We start from the raw sequence: 20,203 nt of genomic DNA, 5'->3' as shown, positions 1-20,203 counted from the left end.
CTAGTATTAATGTCCCCCATAATGGACCTCTTACTGGTAATATGTGTCACATCCTGGGCCCCTTCCAGTAATAATATCCCCCACCCTTGTGTAATTTCCCTGTCCTGACCCCTTCCAGTAACATAGATCCCCATCCTCAACCCCTTCCAGTAAGAATGTCCCCCATGCTGGGTCCCTTACTGATGTAAGGTCTCCATCCTGGAAACTTTCAGTAATAATGTCTCCCAAACTGGGCCCCTTCCTGGTATAACATCCCCCATCCTGCTGTAATGTCCTTAACCAATACTCTGCCAGTAATAATGTCCCCCATAATAGGCCCCTTCCTGGTATTATATCTCACATCCTGGGCCACTTCTAGTGATAATGTCTCCCACCCTTTTGTTATGTCCCTGTCCTGGCCCCTTCCAGTAATATAGGTCCCTATCCTCAGTCCCTGCCAGTAATAATGTCTCCATCCTGGGCCCCTTCCTGGTGTAATATCTCCATCCTTGACCCTTTCAGTAATAATGTCCCCCATACTGGGCCCCTTCCTGGCATAACATCCCCTATCCTGATGTAATGTCCGCAACCAATCCCCTGCCAATAATAATGTCCCCCATAATGGCCTCCTTCCTGGTATAATGTCTCAAATATTGTGCCCCTTCCAGTACTAATGTCCCCCATCATTGTGTAATGTCCATGTGACTCGCCCACCCCAGGGCTATGGGACACCCGGTGCCGGGCCGGACTAGTCCGGTGGTTGTCAGTGGTGGCTGGGCCCGGCTCCGTGGCCCTGGTGGGTGTCAGTGGAATATGTGGCTTGCTTGTTAATGGTTGTGTTCGTGACGCCACCTGTGGTGTGCGGCTAATAAGCCGCCGCTGCTGTGTGAGGCCACCGGGATGATGTGATGGCAGCTATGATGGTACTGCTCCCCACAGGTAGAGCAATGCCCGGGGCACAGTTGGTGCTTGTGAATGTCTATGCAGATGAAATAACTGAGGCAACTTCAAGGGTGCAGTTCCAGTTCTTTACTCACAGTTCTTGTCAGGGCAGCAGGACCCTTGGACCGCTGGAACCTCTGTCAGGGACCTCCGCCTTCTGGGTGATTCCGAGTGTGAAATCCGGTACCCTTCTCTTAGTGTCTCCTTCTCTGCTGTCTTCGCTAGCCTTGCCTTAGTTAAGATGGACCTGGCTTGGCCTCCACTACAGCCTCCAGGCTGGGGGGTCACCTGTCGGCTGATCACCCCTTTTCTGGACGTCTGCTATGGGTTCTGGCCCTGGGAGCTTACAACGTCCCTGGGCCTCGGTTTTTACTGTTTGGAGATTGTCTTTGCACTCCTCCAGTCTCTAGGGACCGTCCCCTGTCGCAGCTTAATCACTCCACCGATGTCAATGTGGAACAGGCCACCGCAGCCTGCAACTACCCGTAGCGCCTCTAGGCCCTCGGCTTCGGTACCTAACAAGGACTGCTCGTGGTACCTACAGGACTACCCGCGGCCCTGCGACCCTTTCTTTCTTCCTTTTCTTTCTCCTCCTTGCCTGCCTCCAGCAGACCTCCTCCTCCCTCCTTTCTCTCGTTCTTCTCCTCCAACTACATGTTCACTCCTTACTCTTTCACTCCCTGAGGTAAACTGAAACTAACTTGACCTTCCTTTCTCTATCTGCTCTCTGGTGGCTCCTCCCACCTCCCCAGTTGCTAAGCTACCACCCTATGGGAGCAGGGATGGGTCTTACAGCCCCTCTCAGCATGAAGCATGGGAGGGTTGCCTGCCACTTTCCCTGGTCCCAGTATGTACCTAACAATGGGTGTAGTGTGGATTTACCAGGGGACCGGAGTTCACTCTCTTCCTCCCCCAGAATGGGGCATCACACCGCTGATGGGGTGCAATGACCTGTGGCGACGGAAGCCTCAGGGGCGCCACACTCCCCCACAGCAAATCCCAGCACGTCCTCGGGCTGAAAAACAACAAAAACATGTGGAAAACTGCAAAACATTTTTAGTATGCAAAACACAAAACAATAAAACATTTCTTCCCTTTATGGGAGGCACAAATACTTTAACGTTGCAACTTCTTATAAAGAAACTATGTGTGCACTTTCAGTTCATTGCACAGTTTGGGCACTTCCCCCATAATTCTGGTAGGGGGCACAACGGGTGCAACTATATACAGTTTCGGCTACAACAAGTCCAGTAGCCCGGCAGTTCGTTTCTTTCAATCAACAATACGACACAATCAACCAGCCATTAAGTCCAATGGCCTGGTTACATAAGACACATACACATTCACCGGGGCCCACATTCCAGTTCAGTGGCCCGGTAACACATAAACATGGGGGGTGACGTCTTCAAAAAGCATGAGGGGCAGTACAGCAGGAAGGGTGTCATCTTCGAAAAGAATGAGGGGCAGACAGGGGCTATCTACAGTTCAGCATCTCTTCATCTTTACTTGTAGGGATTCTTCTCCGGCTCCCCACCTGGCAGCAGGTAGACAGCGGTCAGCACAGTCTGCGTCTCCTGCGTGGCTGTAGCAGGCCTGCTGCAAGATGCTGCGGCCTGGGCCTGCTCTGAGGTAGTGCTGCTGGCTTGCACAGGGTTACTGGCTGGCGCGAGGCTGCTGGCTTGCAGGGGGTTACCAGCCATACGGCGCCACTCTGGCTCTTCTGGGGCTGCCTCTTTGTCTTGGCGGGCCGCGCCTGGCATGGCGGCGGCCCGGGTTGGAGTCGCTGCTGCGGTGTGGATGGGCGTCGCTCCGGCGGTGAGATCTTGGCGGGCCGCACCTGGCGTAGCTGCGGCCCGGATCGGCGTCGCCGTGTCGGGCGTCCCTCCAGGGACCACGGGCATGGCAGCGGGGGTTGGGGCTCTCGCGCCGGCAGGGGCATTAAATGACTCACCCCTCAGTTGCATCTCCGGTGTTCTGGTGGTCGCTGTCCTGCTGCAGGGTGCTGGTATCGGAGCTGCGGTCGTGGCACGCGCGCCTGCAGGAGGGCCGGGCAGGAACCCCACCTGGCAATCCGGGCTCCGCCGGCTGGGGGTGTCACTCTCTTTACCCGGCTCTGCAGCGGCTGCTGGATCTTCTCCGCTCTCCAGGACGCAGGACACAACCCGGTTCTGAGGTGCGTGTCCCGGCTCGGCCACTCCTCCTCTGGCCGCTCGTTGCTCGGCGTCCATCCTTTTAGCTTCTTCACGCGCCATCTTTTCTTCCTCCGCCTCCTATGGCGGGCACCGCTTCGCGCGCTTTTCTTGGACAAGGGGGCGGGGCTTCTCTTCGCGCCCTTTCTTCTTGCACGCTCCCCTTCTTCCCGCTCTCAGCAGCGCTAATGGCGGCGGTTTCTCAGTAAAGTACACAGTCTGTCACACGGTTCTTCAGGCGCACAGTACCCGGTTAGACCGGGCACGAAATCCTGTTCGTGACGCCAAAAGTTGACTCGCCCACCCCAGGGCTATGGGACACCCGGTGCCGGGCCGGACTAGTCCGGTGGTAGTCAGTGGTGGCTGGGCCCGGCTCCGTGGCCCTGGTGGGTGTCAGTGGAATATGTGGCTTGCTTGTTAATGGTTGTGTTCGTGACGCCACCTGTGGTGTGCGGCTAATAAGCCGCCGCTGCTGTGTGAGGCCTCCGGGATGATGTTATGGCAGCAATGGTGGTACTGCTCCCCACAGGTAGAGCAATGCCCGGGGCACAGTTGGTGCTTGTGAATGTCTATGCAGATGAAATAACTGAGGCAACTTCAAGGGTGCAGTTCCAGTTCTTTACTCACAGTTCTTGTCAGGGCAGAAGGACCCTTGGACTGCTGGGACCGCTGTCAGGGACCTCCGCCTTCTGGGTGATTCCGAGTGTGAAATCCGGTACCCTCTCTCTTAGTGTCTCCTTCTCTGCTGTCTTCCTTAGCCTTGCCTTTGTTAGGATGGACCTGGCTTGGCCTCCACTACAGCCTCCAGGCTGGGGGGTCACCTGTCGGCTGATCACCCCTTTTCTGGACGTCTGCTATGGGTTCTGGCCCTGGGAGCTTACAACGTCCCTGGGCCTCGGTTTTTACTGTTTGGAGATTGTCTTTGCACTCCTCCAGTCTCTAGGGACCGTCCCCTGTCGCAGCTTAATCACTCCACCGATGTCACTGTGGAACAGGCCACCGCAGCCTGCAACTACCCGTAGCGCCTCTAGGCCCTCGGCTTCGGTACATAACAAGGACTGCTCGTGGTACCTACAGGACTACCCGCGGCCCTGCGACCCTTTCTTTCTTCCTTTTCTTTCTCCTCCTTGCCTGCCTCCAGCAGACCTCCTCCTCCCTCCTTTCTCTCGTTCTTCTCCTCCAACTACATGCTCACTCCTCACTCTTTCACTCCCTGAGGTAAACTGAAACTAACTTGACCTTCCTTTCTCTATCTGCTCTCTGGTGGCTCCTCCCACCTCCCCAGTTGCTAAGCTACCACCCTGTGGGAGCAGGGATGGGTCTTACAGCCCCTCTCAGCATGCAGCATGGGAGGGTTGCCTGCCACTTTCCCTGGTCCCAGTATGTACCTAACAATGGGTGTAGTGTGGATTTACCAGGGGACCGGAGTTCACTCTCTTCCTCCCCCAGAATGGGGCATCACACCGCTGATGGGGTGCAATGACCTGTGGCGACGGAAGCCTCAGGGGCGCCACACATGTCCTGGCCCCGCCCAGTAATACAGGTCCCCATCCTCAGTCCCTTCCTGGTGTAATGTCCCCAACTTGGGCCCTTGTCACCCATACTGAGCCCCTTCCTGGTATAACATCCCCCTTCCCGGTGTAATGTCCTCAACCAATCCCCTGCCAATAACAGTGTCCCCCATAATGGGCTCCTTCCTGGTATAATGTCTCAATATTGGGCCCCTTCCAGTGCTAATGTCCCCCATTCTTTTGTAATGTCCCTGTCTTGGCCAATTCCAGAAATATAGGTCCCCATCCTCAGTCCATCCTGGGCCCTTTCCTGGTGTAATGTCCCCATCCTTGACCCTTTCAGTAATAATGTTCCCTATACTGGGCCCCTTCCTGGTATAACATCCCCCATCCTGGTGTAATGTACTTAAACATTCCCCTGCCAGTAATAATGTCCCTCATAATGTCCCACTTTACTCAGCATGGTTTGGCAATGAACACATTAAGAAAGCTTCCCCGAGCCGAATAGTACGTGTCTACTCTATCTTCTGATGCAGCTGCAGAGTGACATTAGTTCAGAAATATATCAAGAAAATGTATCATTTTTGGAAGAGAACAGCAACACTCAACAACAGACATTTCTTACAGTGACAGGTTTCTTCTCTACAATATATTAGTGCCTATGGACAGACTTTGTATTGTGTGGAGCATATGAATGTGAATAAAGGCACAGTACCGTAATGGAAAGTCTGTTACAGGAGACCCCTGCTGCCATTTTCGGATGTGGCAGAAAAATATTTGTGCCCCTGTAAGGAGATGGATGGATATATCGCCCCACTTTCACCTTTGAAGAAACCAATGTTATTGTATAATATGTAATATAAAATGTGTAATGTGATTGTTAATGAAGAGCAATGTGAACTGTCACCTGTGTTGTTTGTGATAGACTGTGTTGTGCCACACAGTAGGTAAAGTGAGAGTTAATGTTAGAGACAAGCCCAGAATGGGAGGGGCTAGGCTGAAGAGACAGTGACAGTTTCCTGTCAGGAGGTCAGACAGGACCCAGCTTGCAGTAGTGACGGACCTAAGGCTAGGAAACAGAGCTGCATGATTTAGGTGCCCTTATAGAGCGAGGATCCAAGCATCAGAGAGTTACAGACTTAGTACGGCCATATTGGCAAGTCATCTCCTTTAAGAGGAGAACAAGACGTGGAAGAAATGACTTTTACGAACTGTACTGTGGTGGTAAGCCGGGTTGTGGTGAAGGAAGTGAGACAAATGGAGGCTGGAACAAGCGAGTGTGAAGAAGCAAAGCAACTTTGATTAGAGATGCTTTGTGTCCAAGATGAAACGTATTAGAACTGTTGTACCTGCTATCTATTGTATATAGTTGTCAAACAATGGCTACATAAAACAATATTTATTAATCCATTACTTGCCAAATTAGAAATTTGCTTTTTTTATTAAATGACAGATTTTTAATGAAAAAAAAAAAAATTAAAAATGAAAATGAAATTTAAGCAAAATTAATTAATGTAATGTATAAATTAAATGAATTAATGATTAATTAATTTAATTAATTTTAAGATTAGGCATCCCAAAAAAAGGACATTGGTAGATAATAGGTTAAGGACTGCTGGTCTCCCTCATTGAACTAATTAACATCTGGTCCTGCCAGCCGAGGTCATGGGCATCATCTGCCTGTAAAGGTGCATCACCTTCCTAACACAAGTCCATACGAACGAAAGCTCAAAATATCAAAAACTGGCTGTAACAGGAAGGGGTTAATAAATGTATCAAAACATGAATTGTACAAAATAAACAGAAACCTATTTGCAGCCATTGATTTTATACAATGTCGACTTTGTGGGGGTGACAAGAATATTTTAAAGGGGGGGGGGGGGGTAACCCCGTGTGTGGCGGTCTATTGTGCTGCAGACGTGAATGTCTGAACGGTCATAATTGAGAAAATGAAAAACATGGAAATATTTGCCCAATTTGAACAGCGGGGAAGAGGTAATTGTGGCTTTCTTAATAAAGAGCATTCAGTCAGTAAATCCCATCAATACCGCATTGACAGCGCACTGCATTAGGAGCGGTCCCGGCCGCCATTATGGCTGAAAATTGTGCTTTTAGGAGGTCTGAGCTGAGAATGGAAAACTCACCTGAATTGTTCTATACTCAGAGGTGGAAAAAGGAAAAAATATAGCACCAGCACCAAGGTACATACAGATACAGTAGAAACCAGAAGTTTCCCTCCGCTCTCTACACAGACACATCTGCAGGTTTTTCCCATCGCTCTCTATACAGACACATCTGCAGGTTTTTCCCATCGCTCTCTATACAAACACATCTGCAGAATTTTCCCTCTGCTCTCTATACAGACACATCTGAAAGTTTTTCCCTCCGCTCTCTATAAAGACACATCTACAGGTTTTTCCCTCCGCTCTCTATAAAGACACATCTGCAGGTTTTTCCCTCCGCTCTCTATAAAGACACATCTGCAGGTTTCTCCCTCCGCCGCTCTCTATACAGACACATCTAGAGGTTTTTCCCTCCGCTCTCTATAAAGACACATCTGCAGGTTTTCCCCTCCACTCTCTATAAAGACACATCTGCAGGTTTTTCCCATCGCTCTCTATACAGACACATTTGCAGGTTTTTCCCTCCGCTCTCTATACAGACACATCTGCAGAATTTTCCTTCTGCTCTCTATACAGACACATCTGCAGGTTTTTCCCTCCACTCTCTATACAGACACATCTGCAGGTTTGTCCCTCTGCTCTCTATAAAGACACATCTGCAGGTTTTTCCCTCCGCTTTCTATACAGACACATCTGCAGGTTTTTCCCTTGCTCTCTATACAGACACATCTGCAGGTTTTTCCCTCTGCTCTCTATAAAGACACATTTGCAGATTTTTCCCTCCACTCTCTATAAAGACACATCTGCAGGTTTTTCCCTTGAGCTCTATAAAGACACATCTGCAGGTTTTCCCCCTTGTGTTCTATACAGACACATCTGTAGGTTTTTCCCTCTGCTCTCTATAAAGACACATCTGCAGGTTTTTCCCTCCGCTTTCTATACAGACACATCTGCAGGTTTTTCCCTCTGCTCTCTATACAGACACATCTGCAGGTTTTTCCTTCTGCTCTCTATAAATACACATCTGCAGGTTTTTCCCTCCGCTCTCTATAAAGACACATCTGCAGGTTTTTCCCTCTGTTCTCTATAAAGACACATCTGCAGGTTTTTCCCTCCGCTCTCTATAAAGACATATCTGCAGGTTTTTCCCTCTGCTCTCTATAAAAACACATCTGCAGATTTTTCCCTCCGCTCTCTATAAAGACACATCTGCAGGTTTTTCCCTTGAGCTCTATAAAGACACATCTGCAGGTTTTCCCCCTTGCGTTCTATACAGACACATCTGCAGGTTTTCCCCTCCGCTCTATAAAGACACATCTGCAGGTTTTTCCCTCCGCTTTCTATACAGACACATCTGCAGGTTTTTCCCTTGCTCTCTATACAGACACATCTGCAGGTTTTTCCCTCTGCTCTCTATAAAGACACATTTGCAGATTTTTCCCTCCACTCTCTATAAAGACACATCTGCAGGTTTTTCCCTTGAGCTCTATAAAGACACATCTGCAGGTTTTCCCCCTTGTGTTCTATACAGACACATCTGCAGGTTTTTCCCTCTGCTCTCTATAAAGACACATCTGCAGGTTTTTCCCTCCGCTTTCTATACAGACACATCTGCAGGTTTTTCCCTTGCTCTCTATACAGACACATCTGCAGGTTTTTCCCTCTGCTCTCTATAAAGACACATTTGCAGATTTTTCCCTCCACTCTCTATAAAGACACATCTGCAGGTTTTTCCCTTGAGCTCTATAAAGACACATCTGCAGGTTTTCCCCCTCGCGTTCTATACAGACACATCTGCAGGTTTTTCCCTCCGCTCTCTATAAAGACACATCTGCAGGTTTTTCCCTACGCTTTCTATACAGACTCATCTGCAGGTTTTTCCCTATGCTTTCTATACAGACACATCTGCAGGTTTTTCCCTTGCTCTCTATTCAGACACATCTGCAGGTTTTTCCCTCTGCTCTCTATAAAGACACATCTGCAGGTTTTTCTCACTATCTATCATGAAATCAGAATAAACCTTTCCCATTTTAGGTCAATTAGGAACCAAAATTATTTCTATTTACCAAATGCCGTAATAATGAGAGAGAGAGAATGTTTTCAGGCATTTTTCTTCCTTTCTGCACAGTGCAGTTTCCTCCATGTCATTAGTATTTGGTGGCATTGCCCTTACACTGTGTGACTTTGGTGAAACGTTTTGGATCCTTCCAGAAGCTTCTCACAATAGTTGGTGGAATTTGGGCTGATTCTTCCTGACAGATCTGGTGTAGCTGAGCAATGTTTGGAGATCGCCGCTCGCACCTTTTCACCTTTGACCATAAATTTTCAATAGGGTTGAGATCAGGGTTTTGTGATGGCCACTCCAAAACATTGACTTTGTTCTCCTTAAGGCACTTTGTCACCAGTTTGGCAGTTGCTTCGGGTCATTGTCCATTTGGAAGACGCATTTCTGCCCAAGCTTTCAGTTCCTGGCTGATGTCTTGAGATGTTCTTCAGTATTGCCACATAATCTTCTTTCCTCATGATGCCATCTATTTTGGGAAGTAAACCAGTCCCTCCTGCAGCAAAACAACGCCCCCGTGTTTCAAAATCGGGATGTTGTTCTTAGGCTTCAAAGCTTCTCCCTTTTTCCTCCAAATGTAACGGTGGTCATTATGGCCAAACAGTTCAATTTTAGTTTTGTCAGACCACAGGACATGTCTCCAAAAATTAAGCTCTTTGTTCCTGTGTGCATTTGAAAACATTAATATGTCTTTTTTCTGTTTCTTTTGGAGTAATGGCTTCTTCCTGGCAGAGTGGCTTTTCAGCCCATGTTGATACAGTACTCGTGTCACTGTGGATAATGACACAATGTTACCAGCCTCCGCCAGCATCTTCACAAGGTCTTTTGCTTTTGTTCTTGGGTTGATCTGCACATGTCTGACCAAGGCACGTTTAACTCTGGTACACAGAACCCGTCTCCATCCTGAGCGGTGTGATGGCTGGACATGCCCATCTTGTTTGTGCTTGTGTATAATTGTTTGTACAGATGAACGAGGCTCCTTCAGGCATCTGGAAATTGTACCCAATGATGAACCAGACTTGTGCAAGTCCACAATTCTCTTCCTGAGATCTTGACTGATTTCGTTTGACTTTCCCATGCTGCTACACAAAGAAGCCGAGTGATACATGTGTGCATTACAATACATCCACAGGTGTGTCTCTAATTAACTCAGATGTTGCCAATAAACCTATCAGAGGCTTCCAAAGACATGACATCATCATATGGGCTGTCCCATATTGTTTAAAGGCATAGTACTCTTAAGGCCACTTTACACACAGAGATAAATCTTTGGCAGATTTGTGGTTGCAGTGAAATCATGGACATATTGTTCCATTTGTACACCGCCACAAACCTGGCACTGATTGTCCACAATTTCACTGCAACCACAGATCTGCCGAAGATTTATCTCTGTGTGTAAAGTGGCCTTTAGTGTATGTACATTTTAGACTTTGCAGAAAGTAATAAAAATGCCTGAAAACATTCTCTCTCTCTCTCTCTCATTATTCCGGCATTTGGCAAATATGAATAATTTTGGTTCCTAATTGACCTAAAACGGGAAAGGTTTATTCTGATTTCATGTCAGATAGTGAGAAAAACCTGCAGATGTGTCTTCATAGAGGGCGGAGGGAAAAACCTGCAGATGTCTCTTTATAGAGAGCGGAGGGAAAAACCTACTGATGTGTTTTTCTAGAGAGCGGAGGGAAAAACCTGCAGATGTGTCTTTATAGAGAGTGGATGGAAAATCCTGCAGATGTGTTTTTCTAGAGAGCGGAGGGAAAAACCTGCAGATGTGTCTTTATAGAGAGCGGAGGGAAAAACCTGCAGATGTGTCTTTACAGAGAGCGGAGGGAAAAACCTGCAGATGTGTCTTTATAGATAGCGGAGGGAAAAACCTGCAGATGTGTCTTTATAGAGAACGGAGGGAAAAACCTGCAGATGTGTCTTTATAGAGAACGGAGGGAAAAACCTGCAGATGTGTCTTTATAGAGAACGGAGGGAAAAACCTGCAGATGTGTCTTCATAGAAGGGGAGGGAAAAACCTGCAGATGTGTCTTTATAGAGAACGGAGGGAAAAACCTGCAGATGTGTCTTCATAGAAGGGGAGGGAAAAACCTGCAGATGTGTCTTTATAGAGAGTGGATGGAAAAACCTGCAGATGTGTCTGTATATAGAGCGGAGGGAAAAACCTGCAGATGTGTCTTTATAGAGAGCAGAGGGAAAAACCTGCAGATGTGTCTGTATAGAGTGCGGAGGGAAACCTCTAGTTTCAACTACTTATTCTCAAGACAACTACATTTACCATGCCCAAAAGTTCCACTTGTTACATCATTTATTGGAAGTACAAGGTTTTTTTTTTTCCATTATTTACACTTAGGAGAAGTCAGTCGTGGATGGATCCTTGCGTGGTATCTTCTGTATGTGCTGCTCTCCCCATATAATGCTGTTATTTAGTGTACAAGTGATTGCACTATACAGTATAGAGCCGCAGAGAACCAAATACCACAAGCACAAAGATGCACTACAAAAAAAAATACATTGTACAGTGCCATTCAATAGCAATGCCATATAGTGCTGCTATAATATTACCATACAGTGCTCAAGTAACAATAGTGGAAAGGAGGGTGAGGACATTGGATGTGTAGGAAGAGATGCAGTGAGCTCCCCCTGGTGGACACAGTGTTACTGCAGGCAGAGGAGCAGTACAGCTTCTCCCCGACTGTGCAGTGTGCATGGTGCTGTATCTGTGCCCCTCTTATATGTGCAGCTAAACACATTTTATCACTTTTTACTATCACGTAGAGAAATATTCCCACGTCGCTAATTATAGAAACCATGTGAATAGGAAGTGAGAACAATGGCCTCCGTCACTTACTAGAGGCCGCTCTCATTCGTGTAGAGTTTGATTTCCCCTCTGCACATATTAGAAGGCGGATGTGACCATTGGCGTCCGCCCATAGCAATAATGCATATGACATATTAATATACTTGGTTAAGCTCGGTTCCCCAGATCAGGAGTCTCTTATGTATAACTGTTAAATCAATGGGGAAATATCTCTAATTGTCTCTCTGCCATTTTTTACTGAGTATAGATGTAACGGGGGCTGTGCATTATAAAGAATGCCTAAAACTATTATTCAATGAATGTATCAACACAAAAAAAGAAACTTAACCCAGGGTAGATCTAGAAAACACATTTTGCTCCCACCACCACAATCACCAAGACCAAAACTCATGTCTCCCCATCCTGCAGTGCTACCCCAAATACCCTCAGTGCCCCTGACTACCCCCATTGTGACACATAGTACAGGTGCCGCCTTTTGTACCCCACAAAGCAATAGTCCCACCCCCATAATGTCCTCACTGTATGTCACGGGTCCTTCTGCCATATCAACAGAGCGAGAGCTGATTGAACAATCCAAAGAACATTTATTCCAAGAAAGTCTGAAGGTCCAGCAAATAATCCACCACACAGAGGGTAAAATTGTCCAGGAACACGGATATAGTCCAGTAAGGGATAAATGACCCGGAGATGGGAGTCGCAATCCTCCAGCAGTCCTTTTCCAGGTAAATCGGGAAATCTCAATGGCTCTCTGGGGTGTTGCCTGTAGCTGCAGCTTCTACCCCAGAGGAGGAATCTTCCTGCATCCCTCTTCTCCATTTCAGCTATTCTCCATCAGAGGACTAATCTTCCTGCTTCTCTCTTCTCCATCTCAGCTATTCTCCATCATAGGATGAATCTTCCTGCTTCTCTCTTCTCTATCTCAGCTATTATCCATCAGAGAATGAATCTTCCTGCTTCTCTCTTCTCCATCTCAGCTATTCTCCATCAGAGGATGAATCTTCCTGCTTCTCTCTTCTCCATCTCAGCTATTCTCCATTAGAGGATGAATCTTCCTGCTTCTCTCTTCTGCATCTCAGCTATTATCCATCAGAGAATGAATCTTCCTGCTTCTCTCTTCTCCATCTCAGCTATTCTCCACCAGAGGATGAATCTTCCTGCTTCTCTCTTCTCCATCTCAGCTATTATCCCCCAGAGGATGAATCTTCCTGCTTTTCTCTTCTCCATCTCAGCTATTCTCCATCAGAGGATGAATCTTCCTGCTTCTCTCTTCTGCATCTCAGCTATTCTCCACCGGAGGATGAATCTTCCTGCTTCTGTCTTCTCCATCTCAGCTATTCTCCACCAGAGGATGAATCTTCCCTCTTCTCTCTTCTCCATCTCAGCTATTCTCCCCCAGAGGATGAATCTTCCTGCTTTTCTCTTCTCCATCTCAGCTATTCTCCATCAGAGGATGAATCTTCCTGCTTCTCTCTTCTGCATCTCAGCTATTCTCCACCGGAGGATGAATCTTCCTGCTTCTGTCTTCTCCATCTCAGCTATTCTCCACCAGAGGATGAATCTTCCCTCTTCTCTCTTCTCCATCTCAGCTATTCTCCACCAGAGGATGAATCTTCCTACTTCTCTCTTCTCCATCTCAGCTATTCTCCACCAGAGGATGAATCTTCCTACTTCTCTCTTCTCCATCTCAGCTATTCTCCACCAGAGGATGAATCTTCCTGCTTCTGTCTTCTCCATCTCAGCTATTCTCCACCAGAGGATGAATCTTCCCTCTTCTCTCTTCTCCATCTCAGCTATTCTCCACCAGAGGATGAATCTTCCTACTTCTCTCTTCTCCATCTCAGCTATTCTCCACCAGAGGATGAATCTTCCTACTTCTCTCTTCTCCATCTCAGCTATTCTCCACCAGAGGATGAATCTTCCTGCTTCTCTCTTCTCCATCTCAGCTATTCTCCACCAGAGGATGAATCTTCCTACTTCTCTTTTCTCCATCTCAGCTATTCTCCACCAGAGGATGAATCTTCCTGCTTCTCTTTTCTCCATCTCAGCTATTCTCCACCAGAGGATGAATCTTCCTGCTTCTCTCTTCTCCATCTCAGCTATTATCCACCAGAGAATGAATCTTCCTGCTTCTCTCTTCTCCATCTCAGCTATTATCCACCAGAGGATGAATCTTCCTGCTTTTCTCTTCTCCTTCTCAGCTATTCTCCACCAGAGGATGAATCTTCCTGCTTTTCTCTTCTCCTTCTCAGCTATTCTCCACCAGAGGATGAATCTTCCTACTTCTCTCTTCTCCATCTCAGCTATTCTCCACCAGAGGATGAATCTTCCTACTTCTCTCTTCTCCATCTCAGCTATTCTCCACCAGAGGATGAATCTTCCTACTTCTCTCTTCTCCATCTCAGCTATTCTCTACCAGAGGATGAATCTTCCTGCTTCTCTCTTCTCCATCTCAGCTATTCTCCACCAGAGGATGAATCTTCCTGCTTCTGTCTTCTCCATCTCAGCTATTCTCCACCGGAGGATGAATCTTCCTGCTTCTGTCTTCTCCATCTCAGCTATTCTCCACCAGAGGATGAATCTTCCCTCTTCTCTCTTCTCCATCTCAGCTATTCTCCCCCAGAGGATGAATCTTCCTGCTTTTCTTTTCTCCATCTCAGCTATTCTCCATCAGAGGATGAATCTTCCTGCTTCTCTCTTCTGCATCTCAGCTATTCTCCACCGGAGGATGAATCTTCCTGCTTCTGTCTTCTCCATCTCAGCTATTCTCCACCGGAGGATGAATCTTCCTGCTTCTGTCTTCTCCATCTCAACTATTCTCCACCAGAGGATGAATCTTCCCTCTTCTCTCTTCTCCATCTCAGCTATTCTCCCCCAGAGGATGAATCTTCCTGCTTTTCTTTTCTCCATCTCAGCTATTCTCCATCAGAGGATGAATCTTCCTGCTTCTCTCTTCTGCATCTCAGCTATTCTCCACCGGAGGATGAATCTTCCTGCTTCTGTCTTCTCCATCTCAGCTATTCTCCACCGGAGGATGAATCTTCCTGCTTCTGTCTTCTCCATCTCAACTATTCTCCACCAGAGGATGAATCTTCCCTCTTCTCTCTTCTCCATCTCAGCTATTCTCCCCCAGAGGATGAATCTTCCTGCTTTTCTTTTCTCCATCTCAGCTATTCTCCATCAGAGGATGAATCTTCCTGCTTCTCTCTTCTGCATCTCAGCTATTCTCCACCGGAGGATGAATCTTCCTGCTTCTGTCTTCTCCATCTCAGCTATTCTCCACCGGAGGATGAATCTTCCTGCTTCTGTCTTCTCCATCTCAGCTATTCTCCACCAGAGGATGAATCTTCCCTCTTCTCTCTTCTCCATCTCAGCTATTCTCCACCAGAGGATGAATCTTCCCTCTTCTCTCTTCTCCATCTCAGCTATTCTCCACCAGAGAATGAATCTTCCTGCTTCTCTCTTCTCCATCTCAGCTATTCTCCACCAGAGGATGAATCTTCCTACTTCTCTCTTCTCCATCTCAGCTATTCTCCACCAGAGGATGAATCTTCCTGCTTTTCTCTTCTCCATCTCAGCTATTCTCCACCAGAGGATGAATCTTCCTGCTTCTGTCTTCTCCATCTCAGCTATTCTCCATCAGGGAATGAATCTTCCTGCTTCTCTCTTCTCCATCTCAGCTATTCTCCACCAGAGGATGAATCTTCCTACTTCTCTTTTCTCCATCTCAGCTATTCTCCACCAGAGGATGAATCTTCCTGCTTCTCTCTTCTCCATCTCAGCTATTCTCCACCAGAGGATGAATCTTCCTGCTTCTCTCTTCTCCATCTCAGCTATTCTCCACCAGAGGATGAATCTTCCTGCTTCTCTCTTCTCCATCTCAGCTATTATCCACCAGAGGATGAATCTTCCTGCTTCTCTCTTCTCCATCTCAGCTATTATCCACCAGAGGCTGAATCTTCCTGCTTCTCTCTTCTCCATCTCAGCTATTATCCACCAGAGGATGAATCTTCCTGCTTTTCTCTTCTCCTTCTCAGCTATTCTCCACCAGAGGATGAATCTTCCTACTTCTCTCTTCTCCATCTCAGCTATTCTCCACCAGAGGATGAATCTTCCTACTTCTCTCTTCTCCATCTCAGCTATTCTCCACCAGAGGATGAATCTTCCTGCTTCTCTCTTCTCCATCTCAGCTATTCTCCACCAGAGGATGAATCTTCCTACTTCTCTTTTCTCCATCTCAGCTATTCTCCACCAGAGGATGAATCTTCCTGCTTCTCTCTTCTCCATCTCAGCTATTCTCCACCAGAGGATGAATCTTCCTGCTTCTCACTTCTCCATCTCAGCTATTCTCCACCAGAGGATGAATCTTCCTGCTTCTCTCTTCTCCATCTCAGCTATTCTCCACCAGAGGATGAATCTTCCTACTTCTCTCTTCTCCATCTCAGCTATTCTCCATCAGAGGATGAATCTTCCTGCTTCTCTCTTCTCCATCTCAGCTATTCTCCACCAGAGGATGAATCTTCCTGCTTCTCTCTTCTCCATCTCAGCTATTCTCCACCAGAGGATGAATCTTCCTGCTTCTCTCTTCTCTATCTCAGCTATTCTCCACCAGAGGATGAATCTTCCTGCTTCTCTCTTCTCCATCTCAGCTATTCTCCACCAGAGGATGAATCTTCCTACTTCTCTCTTCTCCATCTCAGCTATTCTCCACCAGAGGATGAATCTTCCTACTTCTCTTTTCTCCATCTCAGCTATTCTCCACCAGAGGATGAATCTTCCTGCTTTTCTCTTCTCCATCTCAGCTATTCTCCACCAGAGGATGAATCTTCCTGCTTCTCTCTTCTCCATCTCAGCTATTCTCCACCAGAGGATGAATCTTCCTGCTTCTCTCTTCTCTATCTCAGCTATTCTCCACCAGAGGATGAATCTTCCTACTTCTCTCTTCTCCATCTCAGCTATTCTCCACCAGAGGATGAATCTTCCTACTTCTCTTTTCTCCATCTCAGCTATTATCCACCAGAGGATGAATCTTCCTACTTCTCTCTTCTCCATCTCAGCTATTCTCCACCAGAGGATGAATCTTCCTACTTCTCTTTTCTCCATCTCAGCTATTATCCACCAGAGGAGGAATCTTCCTGCTTCTCTCTTCTCCATCTCAGCTATTATCCACCAGAGGATGAATCTTCCTGCTTCTCTCTTCTCCATCTCAGCTATTATCCACCAGAGGATGAATCTTCCTGCTTCTCTCTTCTCCATCTCAGCTATTCTCCACCAGAGGATGAATCTTCCTACTTCTCTCTTCTCCATCTCAGCAATTCTCCACCAGAGGCTGAATCTTCCTGCTTCTCTTTTCTCCATCTCAGCTATTCTCCACCAGAGGATGAATCTTCCTGCTTCTCTCTTCTCCATCTCAGCAATTCTCCACCAGAGAATGAATCTTCCTACTTCTCTCTTCTCCATCTCAGCTATTCTCCACCAGAGGATGAATCTTCCTGCTTCTCTCTTCTCCATCTCAGCTATTCTCCATCAGAGAATGAATCTTCCTGCTTCTCTCTTCTCCATCTCAGCTATTCTCCACCAGAGGATGAATCTTCCTACTTCTCTCTTCTCCATCTCAGCTATTCTCCACCAGAGGATGAATCTTCCTACTTCTCTCTTCTCCATCTCAGCTATTCTCCACCAGAGGATGAATCTTCCTACTTCTCTCTTCTCCATCTCAGCTATTCTCCACCAGAGGATGAATCTTCCTGCTTCTCTTTTCTCCATCTCAGCTATTCTCCACCAGAGGATGAATCTTCCTGCTTCTCTCTTCTCCATCTCAGCTATTCTCCACCAGAGGATGAATCTTCCTGCTTCTCTCTTCTGCATCTCAGCTATTCTCCCCCAGAGGATGAATCTTCCTGCTTCTCTCTTCTCCATCTCAGCTATTCTCCACCAGAGGATGAATCTTCCTGCTTCTCTCTTCTCCATCTCAGCTATTCTCCACCAGAGGATGAATCTTCCTGCTTTTCTCTTCTCCATCTCAGCTATTCTCCACCAGAGGATGAATCTTCCTGCTTTTCTCTTCTCCTTCTCAGCCACACTGAATAATCCCATAGGTAAACATAGAGGGTGGGTGGATTCCAGGCCACCCTCCCCCAGACTTAGGGCCAAAAACCCGGCAGGGGGTGATTAACCTGCAAACAGGACAATATACACACAAGGCAAGCAAATGGTAACTGAGCTGAGTTAATTAACCTGCAGACAAGACAAGGAATGCACACAATGAATGGAGCAAGGCTCTTAAACTACGAACCTACACAAAATGATACACAACCCACAATATCACACCCTCACACCATATAATTCCCTCTCTGTGTATTTCTAATAATGCCATTTGTTTTGTCCCCAAAAAGTAATGTCCCCCTGTGACTGAAAGAATTAGCACCCTTCTTTATGACCCCCATACTATTTTTTTTTATCCAGGTCATGCCCTTTTTGTTCACTTTAATAATCATTCCCCCAAATAATAATGATATAAACGCCACTGCATTGACAATAAATGACAAGTATTGATGGGAGAATAGTGACATATTCAGGTTTGGATTCTTCTTACCAAATAACTAGTAGTAGATCAGGACTCATCACGAATAACGAACCCGATGCAAGTCAGTGGTGAACCCTCAGCATTTTTCTGCGGAATCTTCAAGAAAAATGCTCAGGTTTCCCACTGACTTGCATTAGTGTCACACAGAGTTTTGCACAAACTTTCCTGACTGTCATGGCGGCATTGGACTCTCTGCCTGATGGTTTCTCTGGTGTCTGGGATCAACGTGCGCAGACTCGGGCATCGACCTGCTGTGTGCTGATTCATAGGCAAGCTAGAAAGAGTTAATCTCTGCTCGTCTGCTTGCTCCTTTAATCACATGTTATGGGGAGACCTATCCCATCTGCTCCCCTCCTATTTATGTTGGTGGAATCATTCTATCTATTCCAGCTATAGTTTATTTTATGTTGGTCTGTTAGGTGTGGTGTCCCAGACTCTGGTAAATATAGTGGAGTGTCCCCCTGTTGTTTTTTACTTCCTTGCTGCTCTTGTTTTTCCTCCTGAATCTCTTATTATCTTAACTTTTGTGTGTGCATGCTTTGTGTCACACTAGGTATGGTATAGTACCACACGTTACGGTGACAGGTAAGGGAAACCCTGTGTCTAGGGAAGGGGGAGACCAAACCTTCTGCTGGTGCCTGGATCCCCTAACCACCCTAGTTAGGGTACGCACCTATGCACCAAGCAGTGCCTATGCTGACCCTGATCTGGGCCCTAGGTAAGGAACGGATGGGATGAGCACTTAGTCAACCCCACTATGCTCTAAAGAAGACACAGGGAACACAAACTGAGGGAAATGAACAAATAACATGTCTAAGAAGACTCAGGAAGAGGAACATCAACAAGCAATGTTTCTTCAGATGTATACAAGCTGACTGTCTATCACCAGCAAACACCAAGGGGAAATGTGGGTATTTAAGGCACAAGGGGAAGTGATGATGATTAACAGCTGAAAGGTGAGGATATCCGCAGGGTCCTAAAAGGAAAGGGATTAACTCCAAGCAGAGAAGTTACATAGGATACCATTTACACCATACCAGGAAGAATAGAATGTCAGCGAGCAGTTTGTGTAGCCAAACGATGCGACCTTCTACAGCCGCACACCACAGGATTCTCTGTCAACCATGACAGACCCATGACATTGTGTGCCAAAGTTTTGTTTTTTACCTTGTCAATCTTTATCTGTGTTTTTCAACACACTCCTTTCCCTTACCTTCTAGAGTGAATCAGATCAGGACTTGTCAGGAGCAGGGTCAGGAACGAGACTCAGGCCTCTCCACCATCAGGAGTATCCCTGAGATTAGGGATAGTGTAGGGTCCCCTAGCTTGAGGGACAGCTTCGGAGCCCCGATTTCCCCCTATCCCAAAGTCATTGTAATAATAAGGTTCATTATTCGTGACCAATTCTGGAATAGTACTTTGTATTCGATAAGAATAATCCAAACCCAAATATTTCACCTGTGATGACTGTCACAAAGGGGCACTAGACACTTCTAATATGCAGGATATGGAGCGGTAGTCAAACAGGCCAAAATCAAAAGTGCATGACAGTGCAAAGGAACAGACAGAGACAAGGTCAAGATACAAACCGAAGGTCAGGGTTCCAGGAGAGTACGTACAAAATATAGGGAGCAGGCGAGGATGTGGTCAGGAGGAAGTCCGAGGTCAGAAGTCAGGAAGTGACAACAGAAACAGGGGAGGACAGGCAGAGACGAGTAAACAACAGTCTAGAGTTGAGAGACCAAGATCTGAACACTGAGCACCATGGGAGCCAACAGCACAACTGTAACCAGGAAGTACGACTGGCGGCGTCCTGAGCTAACATGCTCCATAATGAAGCAGAGGAATCACTGGGAGCAAGAAGCATCTGCAAGAGCATCTCCCAGGACCAGCGTGAAACCCAGTGCTGTGAAACAACCCGCAGAGAATTCATCCTGCAAAATGCTCTGCACCATAGACAACATAAACCGGCTCTGCAGGAGAGCATAGC

This window comes from Anomaloglossus baeobatrachus, chromosome 6 (genome assembly GCF_048569485.1).
Source record: "Anomaloglossus baeobatrachus isolate aAnoBae1 chromosome 6, aAnoBae1.hap1, whole genome shotgun sequence".
Classification (NCBI taxonomy): domain Eukaryota; kingdom Metazoa; phylum Chordata; class Amphibia; order Anura; family Aromobatidae; genus Anomaloglossus; species Anomaloglossus baeobatrachus.
Note: the sequence above shows the minus strand (reverse complement) of the source record.